At 39.2% G+C, this 20,127-nt stretch overlaps 1 protein-coding gene across 1 annotated transcript in view; it reads right to left on the bottom strand.

The window, feature by feature from the left end:
* MAP3K13 (mitogen-activated protein kinase kinase kinase 13) overlaps positions 1 to 18,798 on the bottom strand; it is an 83,335-nt gene extending 64,537 nt beyond the window's left edge. Inside the window, exon 1 of the mRNA XM_036243161.1 lies at positions 18,549 to 18,798. The gene's annotated coding sequence lies outside the window, so the exon portion shown is untranslated. The remainder of the gene's footprint in view (positions 1 to 18,548) is intronic.
* Positions 18,799 to 20,127: the final 1,329 nt, after the last annotated feature.

Below are 20,127 nucleotides of genomic sequence, written 5' to 3'. Positions count from 1 at the left end.
AATAAGCCCAACCATGCGATTGCTTATTTTTTATTATAACATAGAACATCCTTCACATTCTGATGAAACTTAACTTTTTTTCAATGTTTTTCTAAGTATTTTTATATCGAGCCCTTTGCAAATAGCATCAATTTTTTTTTTTAAAAGAGGGAAGCAATTTAATAGTTAATACCTCTGCCACTTTACTTAAGTACATGGGGAGTGGTGGGGTAGTCACCATCTGGGCTGTAAATTATAATCCTGCTGCCTGGTAATGGATGGAGGCTGACCCATGGAGCTCCCCTAGGAGAGCCCATCTATCAGTGCAGCCGTCCACAGAGGGGCTGAGGAACAGGCAGCTCCGAGCCACACAAGGGGCTCTGCTGCCAGATTTTCAAAAGGAACGTCGGCATCCCCAACCCCGCTCCCTCCAAAGCCCCAGACTGAACTTCTGAATTCAGGAAGTTTTAAAGAAAATCCTCATATTTTAAGTATTGGCAATTAGAGGAGATTTTATAATTCGGGAAGCTCTGCACCGGGGGGGGGGGGGGGGACACAAACACTAGGTTCAGAGCTGCTTCATCAATTTTTAATGTTTTGAAAAGTAAAAGGTGACATCTTTGCCATATCATGAAAACTGAGACATTAACCTAGCAAGGAATGTGATTTGGCATGCATGTGCTTGTATGAACCTGCACAGCCCCAAACAGTGCCTGATTCTTCTTCTCTGCCTCTTACTGCAAGGCAAGGGCTTAGCTGCATTGGACAACTTCCTCCAATATGCCACTGTGAGGATGGCACAGCCAGGTAAAAAGAAGACAGAAGACAGGAATGATCCTAATAAGAAGAAAAATGGTGCAGAAAATCAAGTTTATAAAAATAGTCCGAAAATTACAAGTTGAAAGAACATGAAGCCTTAATGGGTACCTGGGATTATTCTTAGAAAGAGAATACAAGTTAGAAAAGCTTAAAAAAACAAAAACGGTTTGTTTGTTTGTTTGTTTGTTTGTTTGGGTATGCTGCTTTAATACCTAAAGCTTAGCCTTGATATATCTTCTTAGATATTCAAAGACTTTTATAGACATTCTCACATCAGTTTTCACCACAGACATCTCAGAAAGGCATTCATCAGATGTGCTACTGAAATTACAAGACTATACCTAAAAACTTCCATGTCTGTGAGGAAGGTTGTCGCTTATCAGATATTTTCTATTCAGCTTATCCACAGATTCAGCACATGCTTTGCTCACCTCCTAGCGTGCTGGCTCTGTGTTAAGCTCTGGAGGAGCTCACAATCTATTCGAGGAGAAGCATACAAACAAATGATTACCACGAGGTATCAAAGCCCTCTAAGGGAGACGAGTACACATTTCTGAAGCCCATAGAAGGGGAAATTGCTGTCCAGGATGAACAGGAAAGGGGTACAAGGAAGACGAAGATCCTGCAGAAAGGCAAAGAGGTGTGGAAGAAATCCCGCGGTCATTGGAAAGAGGGGGAAATGTCAGCAGGACTGGTAGGAGGTGACAAGGGATATAAAAGATGGGGCTAGAACAGTAGATTAGAGGACGTCCTTTTCTCCTGTGGGCAGAGAACTACGAAGAGGTGAAGCGAGGTGACGTGTGAGATTTGAAAGATGGTTCTGTTTAAGGGTAGACGATAAATGACGGAGGATGGGAAAAAACTGCTATAGAGAGAACGGAAAGAATTGAGAGATGTAGGAGACAGAATTGACCGGTTGCAGTGGCTGACTGGCTGTGGCTGAGGGAGAGTGTCCCGTGGAGATGACTAGATGCCACCACGAATCCGGAGAACAGTGCCGGCTGGGAACTGCAGCGAGGAAGCCGCCAGGTAGGGTTTCTAGTTTCACACACACTCTCTCAGGCCAGGCAGCTGGAAACCGAATAAGGAAGTAGCTAAACTGAAACTGGGACAAAGGACTACATATTGTTGGGGAGAATATTATAAGGGGAAAGTTTCACATAATTATTACACTCACATCAGGAGAACTATAAATTTTATGGACTCACTTTATTCGTAAGTTGGTGATCAGTTATTATTCTTTTCTTAAGGGTTATTTTGTCATTTTCCTTTATCTGGTTCACAACACTCCTGAATTTATCACCAAGCTCCTTACCCTCCCCCATGCCACACACCCATATACCCATGAATAATCTCCTCCTACCCTTTCCTCAACCTGACAGTGTTCCTTTCTTCAAAACCCTCTCTTCCATGAGCCAAGTTTTGATTCTCCTCAAAAAATCAGTAATGGCTAAAGGATGCAACAGTGAACATAGATAACAAACTAATTCTACCACTGAAAGCCACATCTATATTCCTACTAACTAGTTATACCTTTATTTTGTTTCATTTCTTTATTTAAAATTTAAGTCTTCTGAATAGAACACTGCATTCCTAACACCATCAACAATTCGAACCGTCTAATGTGGGCACCACTGTTCCAAAGGCCTTACAGAACAGCTACTATTTCCATGAATATCAGAGCATATTTGCATCGCCCCTGAGAGCTTAGGCCCCTCCGGGGAAAATGATTCTGACGCCACATAATCTGCAAGGGAGAAAGGATGACCGCACAAGTGTAAGAAGGAATTTAGTGCTGCAGTTCAACAACCTTCCTGATGCCTGCTCTGTGCTAGGGGCTGCACAGTGCTTCCTAGCAGCCTCATGGGAATACAAAGGTGAAAAGATGGCATCTTCTTCATCTTTTGGCATGCTTTACATATTTCAGAGTTTTTTTTTTTAAAAAAAGTCCCTGTTCCATAGAACACAAGTCTAACTGGGGAGATGGCCACAAACACAAATGAAGACAAGCCATGATCCATGCTTATAATAGAGGTACACAGATTAATAAATAGATTATAACGATTGATGAAGCTTTCTGCTTTTGGCGAATGAGTCTGGTCATCTGTGTTTACAAGGATACAAGGCCAAAAGTCTGAAAATTTAGAGAGAAGATGTCTTTCTTGCTGGTGCATCTACAACTGAAAAGACATTAAGGACAGCCCATTGGACCACAGGCTCACAGCTGCGCCAGGTCCTTTTTCTAACGCTCTTGGTTATTTCTCACAAGAGATACAGTGCTTGTCGGCTCTCCATATCACACCGTTTCCAATGCCCCCCGCCCCCACCCCAGGCTGTCCACATACCTCAAATCCCTCTCAGAGTCTCTCAGCTTCTTTCATCACAGCCAATCAGTGTTCTGTCCTCCTCTTCATCCCACCCCCCCACCCCACCCCCACACACACACAGGGCAGGGGCGACCCTGCAGCTTCCAGCAAGTGATTTCATGGACAAAGGGTTGCAGATCCCCTTTAAGTGCAGTCCTTCCAGAAGGAAGGCAGAGACCAGGAGACCTTTCAAAGTCCCCCTGGCATATGGACAGGCTCTACCCCTGTCTCATCCACACTGCCACTGACAGGCCTGGGACCAAAGCCTGACAGGAATACTAAAAAGCCTCTGGCTGCAGTCCACTCCGCAGCCCTCATGTCAGGCCGAAAATGTGTTTTTGTGTCTTCTGGCCATATGACTTCTTAGCTATATTATAAACATCAGACTGATGACTTCTCCCCATCTCCCCACCCCCATAAAAGGGAAAACAAAGGAAAAAAATGTATTTTTAAAGCAGGGTGTTTTCCACGAAGCTTTAAGGAGATATTTGTACATAATTAAAAGGAGAGATTTAAATGTTCTCCATCGAAATCAAAATAAGTTGATCTATAAACAGCATAAATATTTGCTATGCTAAAGCATGCATACTAAAGCATTTATATACTGCATAATAGCATTTAGCACTGCTCAACATTTATGACTTCAGTAATTTTGCAGTTTAATGATTTGGAAATAAGCTACCAGGAGTCAGGAGTCCCAGCTGTGCCATAAATTAGTTGTTTGGCCTTGGGCAAATCACCTTATCTCTCTGGGCCTCAATTTCCTCATCTGAAAACCGAAGGAATTGGACGAATGGTCTCTAAAACCCCTTTTAATGATTAAAAAAGCTATGTGAATATGAGGAATCAGAACAGTCTATCATTGGGAAAGGATATTGCAAAACTGATTAACTCTCACACTACTGGAAATGCTCAATCTCTCAGAAATGGTAAGATTCCTGCTTTGGTAAAGATGATTGAACCAAATGACCTGTCCCATGTCCTTCCATTATAAGAGTCTCTCATTATACAGATTGGTTCTGCAGTCCGTAAAACAAGTAGAGAAAGAAATTAATTTAACACTAAAAGAGGGGAGGGAAACGCCATCTTCTAGATATGGTAAATGTTTGCTGTTACATTAACAGAGCAACGACAGGTATAGCAAGTCACTGTGTCGCTAATAGGGACTGTTTGTCTTGGGCAAGGTTGCTAGGTGGTGTAAATAACTGTGCAAACACAACTCCCAGCAATGAAAAGGTCTAAATGCCTTCAGTGGCTCCAAAGTGAGCATATAGGGTTTCATCACAGAAAGCCTCTGATTGCCAGTCAGAAGGTAAGAAAGAGGAGGGCAAACGACCACATGGGCTCTCATTTGTTTGGGGCACACAGACACTTCCTATAGTGGTGTGCTCCACCGGCCTGTGTTCTCAGCAACACACAAGAATAGAGTGCAAAGAATAACAATAATCACTATGTTATCTTATATTTCTATATTGGGTTTCCAAAGTGATTCCACATATTTTAATCTCATTTGAGCATCATTTCAGCCACCTGAGGTTGGCTGAGCAGGTATTACTGACCCTCTCTGAGGAAAACTGAGGTTAACTATGGTTTAGTAACATTCCCTTTCCTCAACAATGGGAAACTGATCAAATCCTTATTGTATCACTTTAAACTCTCTTTAATGCTTTTGTCACAAGAAGTCTGACAGGATGTATTTATCTATTTATGATTTCAGTATATTTGCATATATTCAGGAAATGTCAGAGGTATATAATACAGTTATGGACTTTTTTTTTTTTAATCTTCACCTGAGGACATTTTCCATTTTTTGTTCAGGTAGAGTGGGAGGGAGAGGGAGGAACAGAGAGAGAGAGAAACATCGATGTGAAAGGGACACATCGAGTGGCTGCCACCCGCACGACCGACCAGGGCCGGGGACAAACTGCAACTGAGGTATGTGCCCTTAGCGGAAACCGAACCCGGGTCTCTCTGGACCGCAGGCCGACACTCTAACCGCTGAACCAAACCGGCCAGGGCTACAGTTATGGACTTTTAGGAAATACCTCTTAAAAAGGTAAACCAAGCTAAGCCCCAGAGTGTATTTTCATTAAATCAATTTAGTTAAATCAAAATCACCTTCTATATTCTTAATCAGCATCATTTTTTAGGCTTTTCCTTCAAGCAAGCAGGTGTTAGGGACAAGTACACAGAAGGACACGGGATCACGGGATCAACGAAGAGGTCTAACACTGGCACTATAGGTCAGAGAAATACTGGGGATAATTCTTCAAACCTTGTAGCCAGCTAATCCCACCTTGTATCACATTCCTGCTCTCCTTTGTTACTGCCCATGATGTGAGCATCTCTGGTTTCTAGTCTCGACCCTGCACTTCTCTGTGCACCCTCTTCCCTGACACCATCTCCCACGGGCCCTCCCCTCCAAAACTTCCCCATTGTACCCTTGTTTCATCTTCAAAACCTTGGCTCAATGGCCCCTCAACCTCCTTGAATGAATGGTCACAGATGACTTTTCTTTCCCTTTTCCTCCCTGCTCACTATCACCATGTCCAACTAATCACCAAAGTCCTGTGAATATTTTCTTGTCCCAAACTGCCCCAAACTGAAATAGGCAAAAAAGATTGCTCAGTATCCTTCCTACCGCACTGTTCCCAGTTTACACGAGGCTGTCCTTGTTTTTGAGATACTTAAGACTGAAAATTGTAGCACACTAGTAAAACAACTGATTCTTGTCCACAGAAATGCAAATGAATTGTATCTGATGAAGCACAATAGATTACTAATGCCCTCTGAATATTGACCAGTTTTGCCCCTAATTGCACATTCATTTCAGCATTTTTTATCACCTACATATATGTGCGTTCTCTGAATTGTTCTTATAACATTTTATTGGTTCCCTCATTAATTAATGAATTAAATAAAATCTTTGACATATAATCATTTTGTGTGTATGAATCATTATTTTACTCTTTAAAAAGTATCATTTAGCCCAGCCAGTGTGGCTCAGTGGATTGAGCATTGTCCCATGGAAGGAGAGGTCCCGGTTTGATTCCCGGTCAGGGCACATGCCCAGGTTACAGGCTCTGTCCCCAGTGGGGGAGCATGCAGGAGGCAGCTGACTGATGTTTCTCTCTCACATGGATGTTTCTATCTCTCTCTCCCTTCCTTTCTCTCTAAAAAAATCAATAAAAACATATTTTTTAAAAGTATCCTTTAACATTATGAATATCTAATTTGTGCACTTCTCTCCATCACAATAACCTGTTTCAGCACAAGTCACCATCATCTTGGCCTAGATTTTAACAATCCCCTAATTTTATCCTTATCTCTAGTCTCTCCGTCCTATTCCATTCTCTCCATAGCCAGAGTGCTTTTCCTAGCGTATAATTCTGAGTATACCACTCAACTTTATAAAATCTGCTCCTAGAATGAAGTCTAACCCTGTTGGCATGATTTGCTCCCCTAGCCTCCTGTTTGACACAGCCCTGCAATTCACAAATCAGACCCTTTTCCCTTCCCTTCTCTCTCATCTCTAGAATTTAGCATGTGCAGTCCTCTTTGCACACCACACACTCTGTACAGCTTTTTCCACCTAACTCCAGCTTGTTTTTTAGGGTTCATGTCTGTTATCACTTCCTTTGGGAAGCCTTCCTGGATCCCTCAAGTCAGGGTTAGATGTTCTACTTATGCCCTCTTTCTAGCTGCCTGTATTCCTTCACCCTCCTTAACCCGCCCTCTCCTAAGAGCACACATCATTCTATTACAATTGCTCTTTTAACCATCTCCTCTACTAGTCTGTAAATTCTGGGAGGGCAGTGCCATGACTAGGTTGTTCACCACTTTCTCCCGTGCAGAGCCCAGCACCCAGCATATACTAGTCCTTCGAGAACATGTTCTGAAAGCTGAGTTCTCTGCATGGCCAGGGGAGGAATAAAAACATTCCTGCACAAATCCCTCTCAAGGACTATGACCCACAGCAGCATCCCACCCCTCCCTCTCACAAAAAGCACAGGTTATGCTCAAGTAGAATGTGCTTTAGTGTCTTTAGGTTTTATTCTTAGAGTCAAAATAAAATATTCAACTCGCCTTCCTTTCAGATTGTGAACAGTTCCATAAAATGGCCATTCCTAGAAAGAGGGTTTTGTTTTACTGTTCTACTTTCTCTGTGATGGGGACAATGGAGTGGGAGCAGAAAAAAGCATGGGAAAGGGACAGGAAGACCAGAGTCATGAGAAATGGCTACAACACACACATGGGTTTCTAGCTATTCCCCAGTCGTTCTTTTTTTTAAAGTCTCCTACTGAATTCTTGTTTTTTGTTTTTTTTTATCCTCATCCGAGGACATTTTTTCATTTTTGTTCAGATAGAGTGGGAGGGAAAGAGAGAGAGAGAAACATCGACGTGAAAGGGACACATCGAGTGGCTGCCACCCACACGACCAACCAGGGCCGGGGACAAACTGCAACCGAGGTACGTGCCCTTAACGGGAACCGAACCTGGGCCTCTCTGGTCCGTGGGCCGATGCTCTAACCACTGAGCAAAACCAGCCAGGGCTTTATTTTTATTTAAAAGTATCCTCCTGCCCTGGCCGGTTTGGCTCAGCGGTTAGAGCATCAGCCTGCGGTCCTGAGAGACCCGGGTTCGGTTCCCGCTAAGGGCATGTACCTTGGTTGCAGTTTGTCCCCGGCCCTGGTCGGTCGTGCGGGTGGCAGCCACTCAATGTGTCCCTTTCACAACGATGTTTCTCTCTCTCTCTCTCTCTTCCTCTCTCTCCCTCCCACTCTACCTGAACAAAAAAAATGTCCTCGGGTGAGGATAAAAAAAATAAAAAATAAAAAAAAATAAAAGTATCCTCCCGATCTTCAGACAAGAGTCAAAGTTGGTATCTCGACAGAAAAAATAACATCTGTTTTACAAGGTATCCATAGCATAAACCTATCTGTCAAATAGGTGCAATATATGCTATGTAAAGAGACTTGATTGGTTATACATTTCATTTTAACTCATTCTTTCATCAGCATCATTTTCAAATGACTGCATATGTTCTATCAATTGGCTATTAACTATAATTAATTTGTGTTATTTGTGATACATATATTTTATAAAGTCACTGTGAATACTGACCTAGTGAATACCAAACCATTGCTCCTAGGAGAAATATGGGTTAGATTTCTGGTCACAACATTTTCATCAACTGATCAATACATAAACTTGTTTTATGTGTGCTTCTGTTTAAAGACACTTTATTTTCTATACATTGTTGATTAATTAACACTTAACTTATGGCCAACAGCACAATCAACTCATGACTAAATGAAGCATATTTTCTCCACAAGGCACATCACAGCCTCTGTCACTCAGGAACACTTGGTGGCATTATGCTTAGGGGCTATTTTAGAAAATCTTTTCTTTTTTCTTTTTGAGAGAGAGAAGAAGGAGAGGGGGAGAGAGAGAAGCTGTTGTTCCACTTATTTATGCATTCATCAGTTGATTCTTGTATGAGTACTGACGGGGGATTGAACCCACAACCTTGTTGCATCTGGTCAACGCTCTAACCAATTGAGCTACCCAGCCAGGGCTTGAGCACTATTTTAAAGAGCAAAATTGCCAACCAAAAGCACAAACATGCAAAAACAAACAAACAAACAAACAAAACAACAACAGGGCACTAAATTGATGTGCAAAAGGATACCTGTTTGCAATATGAGCGCTGAAACAAGGAGGCAGGAAGCATCACCTTGTCCCATTTCAGCTGGGAGCGTATACATCAGGTAATTCGAATTTTTCACTGTTCTGCACTTGTCTACGAATGACTGTAAAAGTGTTACAAGTATAGATTTTGGGTTAAAAATAAATTTTAGTCAGTAGTTGAATTCATAAATACTAAATCTGCATGTAATGTGTATCAACTGTATGTCCCTAATATTGAAGAGTTAGGGTGTTTCTTTTTCTTTCTATTAAAATAATGCTGTGCTTAATATATTTATGCACAAAATTCTTCCTCCTTTAGGAGTATTTTATTACGAACTATTGGCATAGTTATAATTTTGATAGAGCCTACTTACTGCAGTATTCTTGGAATGGCTTGCGCTAATCTTTCAGATTCTTGCTACTTGCAAAGTGTGGTCCAAGGACCAGTAGTATCAGCATCACCTGGGAGAGAATTAGATGCTGACAAAATTACCCCAGACTAAGTAAATTATAATCTGGGTTTTAACTAAATCCTCAAGTGATTCTGATGCACATTAAAACTCTGAGAAGCTCTGCTATAAATCAAGCATTCTCAAACTTTAGTACCATCAGCATCACCTAGCCAGCTTGTTAAGACAGATGCCTGAGCCCCACCCCTAGAATTTCTCTGGAGTGGCCTGACAATTTGCATTTCTAACAAATCTCCTGGTGAGGCCTGGGACCACACTTTGAAAACCACTGCATACACTGGTCCATGCGTAATTCTCTTGTACAATTAATGTTTTAAAACTGCTAATGCATCTTTTTTGTTGTTGTTGTTGTTGTTGTTGAAGGGAGAGAAAAAATAATAGATGTACAGCTCATCAAAAGAAATCCTTATTGAATAGGGCCAGGTTTTGTGGAGGTGGACTGGCTAGCCAGAATGATTAGACCTAGTCATGACTGGTGGAGAGAAGCCAAAATGGATAGTCAACTGAGAAACAAAAATACGGTAAAAAAAAAAAAAATCGTTTTTTTCTCATTATTAAGGAACATTCTATAAAATAATTTATCATTAAAGTATCTGAAAAAATTCTTACTGAGTAGTTTTTCATAAACATGTTATACTTTATGAATTACATACAAAAATAAGATAATCTCAAGAATCTCCTTGGTAAAAAGTGTCAAAGAAACATTTTTTCTTTTTCAGTTTCCTGTGATAATATGCAACAATAAAAGACTAGGTCTCAAAACAAGGTCCCAAAGCTTAGTTTCCTGGTCTTTGGCAGATCCTTGGCTGCGACCACCCAGGAACAAACCAGAGGAGATTTCTCTCGGAAGATGGAGGCCTCGAGACTAAGTTTCCTTACTCTGAACCTTCAAGTCCAGCACACAGTCCATTTCAATGCACAGTTGTTCTCCAGAGTAAAGACACCTCTGAGTACAAGTCCTATATATTTCAGGTAAAGCACACTTATGGTTCATGTGGATCATAAGCTTGGCAAACTATTTTCATAATAATATGACACTATTTTCTTTTTTACCTGAATAGGTTCTTCTTTGAGGTGACCCCCTTTCCTCACCCTAGGGGCCCTTTTGCTGTGCATTAATAATGAGGTTCTCTTGGTCATTTCCCTTTATTTTTCATTCTTGGTCCAAAGCTTTTAGAATCTGGTTGGTTAGCTGTTCTTTGTTTTTAAAACTATTCCACAGCCTTTCAAATAGTCAACAGGAAAAAGAGAAAGGCTATTTATAAAACAATTCATGGCAAAGGCAGTTTGACTCTTACAAAGATATAAAGTTCAGTTAAAGGAAATCCTTATCAATGGAGATAACCTTTGATCAAGGGAGAGCAGGTGATGGGGAGTGAGTGCTGTGTGTGTTATGGCAGAAGCCCTGATTAGAGAAAAGATTCTTACACAAAACATAAAGGATTATGTGATTGTTTCTCTTTCTCAAAAAAATCTACACTGGTTTTCAGGTCTCTGAGAATATTTAAGGACGAGATTAGGACCTAGCTTTGATAATTGACACAAGCAGGATAAAGCAAATGTTCAGTTATTTTTTATTAGACAGATGGAAGGAATTCTGTTCAAAATGGCCAGAAATAGGAGTGGGAGGCTGAGGAGAGGGGAGGGAGAACAAGGCAAAGCAGTGCAATTTCTTTTCAAATTGCCTCTTGACCCTAACAGCTGCAATATCAGGAGGGTATTTCCCAGGAGTTTCTATGCTTAGCAAAGGTTTTAAATGAGTCTGTAATTTAGATCTAGAAGTAGTGACTAGAAATATACAAAGGTATGTAGCATCTGTTTCTTCCTCGTGTACATGTGTATTTGAATTTATTATATGAGGGAAAATAGTTGGTGAGTAATTAGTAAAATGCTTAGTCTTACTTTCATCCAAAGATTATTTTCCCTGGAAAAAGCAATCATGGCTTTGTATTTTGGTGTGCTTGATCTCACGAGTCTCAATTATCCACGCCTGTAGATAGCCTGATGTGTCCCACTGAAGGCAGGTGGGTCCGCTACTAGAAATCCGGGCACAGTGCCTCGGGGGTAATAAGATGCCTCAGTGGGCTTATTTTGCAAATTGAGCCCTCTTTTGTAATAGCAACTGTGACAGCTCTCGTTAGGACTCTAAAAGAGTCTTTTTCAGCCTGGGTCCCAGATCCACTTTCTGGTTGAAGGTAGAAACTGCTGCCCTGGTTGCCACCTGCCTGAACCCATGAGCCATCAGTTCAGCCAGTCTCCCTGGGCTCCGCCTCCCTTTTTTCCATCACCTTTCTCCAGTGCTTTGTCTTTGGCTATTTCTTAAGCCCTTCACCCTCAGAACCTAGAATTTCACTAGCATATCCTCCTAGTAGTGTTCAGTTCTACTATTACCCCCAACCCTGGAATTCATAGTACAAATCAGCACATTGAAAACAATGACCATCTGTCAATTGGAAGTCCTACATTGTTTTTCCTTAAAAATTTTAAACAATTAAAATTGCACAGTTACTACACATTCTCTTAAGATTGCCCTGCAATATATGATTGCTTTTTGCAAGATGTTTTACAACACTGCTAGTAATACATATTATTACTAAATGGAGCCACTATATGAAATTATCATAGATGTTAAGACTAGCATTAGACCTCTCTGCTTGACCATTTATACAAATTAAAAGCATAGACTGATGAACACAAAAATGAAAATGAAGTTTTCTGTTTTGTAATTTTTAATTTATCTTTTTTCTTTGACAAAATCTGAAACTCAAAACACCAATCCATCAACCAACTTGTTATTTGGAGAATTCTGAAAATAATAATTTTCAAAAGTTAGCAACTCTCATGCAAAATAACAAAATCTTATTTTTTCAAAGACTGGTTATACACATTTATGGATTAAATGGGTCTTCATTTTCTTATTTACTGCAGTCTTTCATCCTTCATCACGCTTCAGCCTGAATTAGAGAATGACAAGAGGTAGTGAGAGATGGACAGAAAGAGCCACTATGATGAATTTTGTTTCTTAATAGCACTAATAAAAGTCAGGTCAAGGAAAAGGCTACAATGCACAACCAAACAGGTTATTAGGTAGATTATCTGTTGCCACGTTCCATATTAGCCGTGACTCCCAAATCACTCATCATTCTAATGAAAGCTCTCTCGTGACTACAAAGAACAATGGCCAAGACAGATGACATTTATAGTGGGCATTCCTAAGGACGGCAAGGTCAGGCCTCATCAGGACTCTATTTCCTGCTTATGAGGAAGTCCCTGGGCAAATCTGAAAGTGAGTTAACCTTTTTATGTCTCACCCAATCTCTTGACACTTCTGACACTGTCTCCACCTCTTTGACCATAGCAGCATCCCAGGGGGGTTAAACTTCTATAAAGGTACTATGAAAGAATTGGAGTAAAGAGAGATTTTAACCAAATTATCTTAGAAATTGTCACTTGCCTATTGATCTTGGTGGTAATCAGATTCCAAGAATCCTATCATGTTAGAGTTAGAAAGGACGTTTGAGATCACTAAAAACAACTTCTTCATCTCATATGATAAAACCAAAGCTGAGGAAAATTTTTTAAAAGTTGAGAGAATTGTCTTGCCAAGGGTGACCTGAGACTGCTAGATAGGACCTTAGAGTCTTAGTCCAATTCTTTTCTCACTGCATCATTGTGCCTTATAGAAAGTAAACAGATGACGTGTTGATTTTATCCATTAGTAATATAAGTAATCTTCTAGATTAAGAAAAAAGTCAGGTAAATAGTTGCATAATGGAACTTCATTATTAAAAACTTTATTATACAATTTACCATTTGTTAAAGGTGTTACATGTGAATCTCCTGCTAAAGTGTATGAAGCAAAAGAAATTTAAGTGTTTTCTATATTGCCTACCCTGGTGGTTCTCTGCCCAATTCATCTGGTAACTAGATACATGCCCCCTCATTCACTATCACTCACTATGCAGTGATTCTCAGTGGTGACATTATGAAGGACACCCCCCCGCCCCCACGAACACATCCATACACATATTTAGAAGTCTGTCCTAATAGAGAGCAAGCACTACCCCTGCCCTGGCCTCCACCAAGTGAAAAACTCACTAACCCAAAAATACAGCATCACACAATAAACAAACGTTTCTGTCTACTCTGCCAGGTGCAAGGTATAACGTGGTAAACAAAAAGTTAATACTAAATATTAACTTCGAGTTTTAGTTACTTAGAAGACACTCTTTATATATCCAAAACACCTGACTTGGTCAACCACTGGCCCCTTGGTTAGATGGTTCCTTAATCTCTTTGAGGAATCTATATCTGCACAAAGACTATACAATTAGAAAGCCCCTTTTGGGCTTTACCCCATCCTTAGCACTCTCTATTTCCCTCTCACTTTTATTTTTCTTAACATTTATCACTGTCTACATATAATTTACTTATTCATTGTCTTCCCTAATAAAATAAGCCCAAGAAAGCAAGAATTTTTGTCTTTTTTTTTCCCTTTGCTGTATACCCAGTACCTAGAACACATTGTAAATTCTCAATAAACATTTGTTGATTAAATAAATACCAACACTTCTACATCTGCAAACTCTTTTGATATATCCTCTTTTCCATCATGGTCTCTAAACCATTCCCTTCAACCATTCTTGCATGCCTAGTATACTGGCTCTCCATCCTCTTAGAATTCTTCCTGCCAGCTGCATCTAGGCAGAGTATAACCAGCCTGGGATCCATGATTAGGTATCACATGATAATCTTCTTTTACTTACTTTCTTATCTTCCACTATACCTACTGTGCCGACACTTGTATTACCCCATCATCAAACTTATCTTATGCTTTGTCCAGTCTAGGGCATTCAAGAGAAGATCTAAGATTCATGTTAGACTGGATCAATAAAATTCCTGGTAAGATTCAATGCCCCAAATTCATGGTAAACAGAAGAAAAAGAACGGGATTAAGAATTAGAGCTGAATTTGAAAACTGGGCATGATGTGCACTATCTGGTATCTTCAGCTGAGTCAGACACTTTCTGCACCTATTTTCTCATCTGTAAAATTGGGATAATAGTACTTCCTATTCATGAGGGTTAGATTTGAAATGAAACAATGCATATGAAAGCTCTTAGCAGATTTACAGGCATGTAGAAGGTGCTTAATAAATGTTAACTCCTTCTCTTCCTTTAATGTAACATATTTCACTGACTTCCAGTGATGCAGTCACTCTTTGAAAATGACTAACTCCTGCATAGGAAGAAAGTCCATGCTTTCTGGTATGAATCTTCTTAATTTTCTTTCATTTCCATATCAGAGTTCTGTGTCTTCACTCATCCTTTCTCCTCTTCTTTTGTAAGACTAACCCTTTGTCCATGCTAACAGTTTTCAACCTTGGCTGCACATTAAAATCATCTGGGGAGCTTTTAAAAAATGCAGATGTCTGGGCCCATCACAGACCAATTAAATATGAATCTCTGGGAGCACAGCACCAGTATTCTTTTAAGTTCCCTGGTAGGATGACAAGACAATTTAATTGGGGTGGGGTAGACAGCTTTTTTAAAACAAATATTGCTAGAAATGGATGGATATTCTCCTTCAAAAGAATGAAATTGAATCCACGCACAAAAATGAACTCAAAATGAATCATAAACGTAAATGTAAAAGCTAAAACTATAAAGCTCTTAGAAAAACATAGGAGTACATATTCATAACCTTGAGGTTAGGCAAAGCAAAAAAAAAAAAAATACATAAATTAAACTTTATCAAAATTAAAAATTTTGTGCTGCAAACAATATCAAGAAAGTGAAAAGACAACTCACAAAATAAAATAACATATTTGCAAGCCATATATTTGATAAAGAACTTGTATCTAGAATACATAAAGGACACTTAAACTCAATAATAAAAAGATAAATAATCTAATTTTTTAAATGGGCAAAAGATGTGGATAGATATATCTCCAAAGAAGAAATACAGATGGCCAATAAGCACATGAAAAGATGCTCAATATCATTAGCCATCAGGGAAATGTAAACCAAAACCACAGGAGTTACCACTTCAAACTCACTAAGATGGCTTTAATCAGAAAGAAAAATAATGTATTGATGAGACTGGAGAAATAGAAACCCTCATACATTGCTGGTGGGAATGTAAAATAGTACAGCTGCTTTTGGAAAATAGTGTGCATTTCCTGAAAATATTAAACATATAGTTATCATATGACCCAGAAATTCCACTTCTAGGTATATAACCTAGAGAAATAAAAACATATCTTCACACAAAATTTGTTCACAAATTTACATAGCAGCCTTATTCATAATAGGCAAAGAGTAGAAACAGGTCAAATGTTCATCAATTGAATGGATAACTAAAATGTGGTATATTTGTACAATGAATATTATTCAGTAATAGAAAGGAATGAAGTTTGATATATTCTACAACATGGATGCATTTTCAAAACCTCATACTAAGTGAAAGATGCGAGTCACAAAACACTGTATCTTGTATGGTTTCATTTATATGAAATGATCAGAATAGTCAAATCTATGTACAGAGAAAGCAGATTAGTGGTTGCCTAGTGTTGGGGATGCTGAAAGGAAATGAGGAGTGATTGCTAATGTGTATGGGGTTTCCTTCTGCAATGATGAAAATGTTCTAAAATTGATTGTGGTGAGGGTTGAACAACTCTTTGAACATACTAAAAACCACTGAAGGGGGGTGGAGAACGCAAATGAGTGAGCATCTGTCTTCCAGGTCATTTTAATCTTAAAGTCTATTTATGGAGACCAGTTTCTAAATCATAACATTATAACACTGCAGCTTGTGTGGTAACTTACCTTTTAAAGTCCTTAGGGGTAAAGATGGCATTTTCTAAATCTTTCCCCAATATCCTTAAGGAATAGTACCCAACACAGAGCAGAAATGTGATATCTTTAAAATTTTTTTAAAGAAAAAGAGTGCTCTTGGGGTAACTTGTTTATTTTAATTAAAATTGCAAGTCAGGCTGCCACCTGGCAGAATTGGTCATCTTGGCTATCTCGAGTCATTTGAACTCCCCAAGTAATTACTTCAGCTGTAGCACATAGAGAGAGAGAAGGTAGACAGTGCAAACTCAACTGACCGGTTCTGCCATCCAAAGTATGGCTGTTTCATTATATACAGTGGATGTGGCCTCCGGCCCTTAGGAACCATTCTTTTGACAGTTCCCCAGGACATGGCACTAGTTTGACTGACTTTGTTTACTAAATAAATTAATTCCTACTTCTGGAGCAGCTTCAATTTTTAAACAGAAAGCCATCTATTGACAGTCACTAATACACAGGATTTTATTGTTTGATATTAAACAATTAAGAGTTATTGTTTTTTTCCCTACAAGTACACTATACATGAAAATAAATATAATCTAGAATACAGGCACTGGGAGGGGAAGAGAGGGAGATTCTATAGCCACTCTCAATCTTAAAGCGATAGTTTTACTTTACTAAATCCATAGTGCAGACTCTACATCTTGCATGGAAATAAAGCTCTCTCAGTAAAATGTATATATAAAAAAGTCTGATCAACATCTCTTAAATGAGTTTGATTATTAAACACATTTTTTTTTAATTCCTAAGAATTCAGTCTTTTGATCTGGCAGTGATCAAGTAGATTTCAATAATTTAAAATTAGCTGACATTGCTACTTTCAACAAAATCTCTGAAGGTACACACACACAAAATTTGAAATACATCTAGATGTTTACAAATATAGGGAACTGTGCCATTTGTTTAACCCAGCCCATTAAAAATAGCAAAGTATGAAACCATAGTTGTCTGAATATAGGACAAAGATCTGGTTCAGAATCAGGTAGAAGTTTTCCTTTCTATAACGCTAGTGAGTTTAATTGCACTCAGAAAAACAAAATGAGTAAGGGCAATGCCAAGATGTGAAGCAAAGGAGAATTCTAAATCTTCAGGTAATTTTGAAATGAAATGAGTTTACAGTTAGAAGACTCATTAATAAGAACATTCAAAAGATATCATTAGAGCCATACTTTAGAAGCCTTGTTTCATGAGAAAAAAATTAGAATATGAAATTCTCAAAACTATTGATTATACAAAGTAAACATAACCAAGCTAGATGATAAGAAATAACAGACATTTGGCTCCCTCTCTCACTAGAAAGGACAACCAGGTCCATGCTACAGACTAGCATATAAATTGCTCAAAGTGAGGCAGTTGGAAAAGGCTGAGATTATTCCAGCTGAGGAGCTGCCCAGAAGCAGAACATGTCAAATGTCACATCTCTCTTCTTTACTATCACAATTTTCACCAGAATAAATCAGAGCCTTCAAAAACAAATTCAATCCCAGACACAAACTTTTTGTTAAAACTCCAAGCAAACTATCAAGCCAACCTAATACACTGAATATATCAGAACTTTTCCAGGTTTCCCAAACACCATGGAATAAACTATTTTCAGTACCTTAGAAAAATAGTCATGTGCATGTCTACACAATATACTTATGGAATATATCAAGAAACCACTTCTTAGTTTTCATTAGGAGATATAAAAAGTCATAATTTAAGGCTAATTCCTCTTTTGCCTCTGGTTCAGGCTTTTAGGTTTTTGAAAATATAAATAAAATGTACAGAGTGACAGAAGGAGCTACAAATGCGTATAAAGACACCACGACAGCTCCCATAATAAAAGCTTTGGGGGCAAATGGTTGGACAGGCATTCGTGTTCCCCAAACTGCAATCCCATGATATTGGCTGTCACACAATTATGAAACAAAGGCAAGGTGAAGGGTGAGAGCCGACAGAAAGGACAGCAGGAAGGAAGACAAGTACTCAGCAGGATGGATCCTGCTCCTTTTGGCTGGCTGGGCTTTCCCCACCACCTTTCTGGTATCAGTCCCGGGCTTTTCCTCCAATACAATCCACATCATCTCTCAGAGAAATGAATCTCCCTTCAAGGAAAGCCAAGCCAGCATCCAGAGGTAACGTGCAGAACCGTAAATGAAAAATGTCCACGTCTAAGCAGGCAGACAAGCAAAGGAAAACCAGCTGTCAGTGTCAGACGCTCCTAGCTGTAACGGGGTTTCAGGTTTCTCTCCGTCTCTGTCTGTCTCTCTCACCTTGTCTCCCTCAGTAATATCAGCTTTCTAATCACCTCCAATCACAAATACATTCTCCATCTGTCCTTGTGAAATACATGCTGAGGAAACAGAAAAATAGAGTGCGATACTCACAACAATGAAGAATTCCTACACATGCCGTTCCATTTTCTTGCTTTAAAAAGATGAAAGATTAATTTAAAAAGCCTTGCAGAATTAGAAAAATAAGGGGGAGGGGGATTCCACCCACACAATCCAGCAGCCCACCGCAAAGGAGCCCGAAGGCTTGCTGACGTCACAGATTCATGAATGGATGTAAATTGGGCTGGTTTAGGATTCCGCACAGACTTCGCTGTGGTGTGTGCCATGAAAAAGAAAGGGAGGGTCCAGGGCAGATCCGACCAATAGGCTTCAGGCAGGCATGGCCTGCCTCCTTTCAGAAGGAATCTGGTCACAGAATAAACAGAGCCCGCCAATCACGTGTCTGCCACGGCCTCAAACCAGACTGGCAGCTTGGAAGGGGGGGGCGGGGAGGGGCGGGTAGGGAGGTAGGGGGAGATATCAAAATAGAATTTCAGTGGAATCAATGCTACCAAAAATGCATATAGAGAAATGACAGTCTTTATTCATTACAGCTATTTTCTTTAACTCTTTTCTTGCTGTTCACAAATGTATATGATCTGATGTGATTAAAAGAAAAGTCAGGGAAATAGTTTCCTACACTGATGACTAAGGGACCTGCTTGCCCTGCACACCAAGACTTGTCAACACAAAATAGTAGGGACATAACCTAGTGATTAAGGAAATAAAAATATGTAAGACAATATTACATAAATGTAATTGTTTTTTTAGAACAGTATCATCTTGCTGACCTGTGATGCATTAAAAGTGGGTGTGGAAGAGTAACTTATTACTATCTTTAAATATCATAGAACATTTCCTCATTGGTTTATTAAACTTCTGACATTCACCTAAGACACAGCTCCCAAAGAGCTCTTAATGAATCTCAGAGCAAATTTTTATTTTAGAAAGATGCCTTATTATTAACAGCAAAAATAACTATTAAACTCACCCAAAGAATTCATAACATTTTTTAAAAATTAAGATAAACTTTAACAGCTTTATTAAAGTATAATTGATATACAAAAACCTGTACATATTTAATGTGTACAATTCAATGAGTTTAGAGATATGTAAACACCTGTGATACTATCAGCACAGCCAAGGTAGTATACCTGTCCAACATCTCCCCGAGTTTTCTTGTGCTCCTTTGTGGGTTTTTTTTTGTTTGTTTGGTTTTGGTTTTGGTTTTGGTGATAAGAACACTTAACATGAGCTCTACCCTCTTAGCAAATTCTGAAGTACACAATACAATATTGTTAACTAGAGGCACTATGTTTACAGCATATCTTTAGAACTTATTCATCCAACATAACTGAAAACTTTATACCCATTAAATAACAACTCCCCATTTCCTCTTCCCCCAGGCCCTGGCAACCACTATTGTGTTCTCTGTTTCTATTAGTTTGGCTATACAATTTCTCACAAAAGTGGAATCATGCAGTACTTGTCTTCTTTGTGACTGGTTTACTTCACTTAACGTGTCTTCCAGGTTCATCCATGTTGTCATGAATGATGGGATCTCCCTCTTTTTTAAAGCTGAATAATATTTCTTTGTGTGCATATCCTACATTGTCTTTATCCATTCACCTGT

This window comes from Molossus molossus, unplaced genomic scaffold (genome assembly GCF_014108415.1).
Source record: "Molossus molossus isolate mMolMol1 unplaced genomic scaffold, mMolMol1.p scaffold_m16_p_5, whole genome shotgun sequence".
Lineage (NCBI taxonomy): Eukaryota > Metazoa > Chordata > Mammalia > Chiroptera > Molossidae > Molossus > Molossus molossus.
Note: the sequence above shows the minus strand (reverse complement) of the source record. Positions and strands in the feature narration are given on the sequence as shown.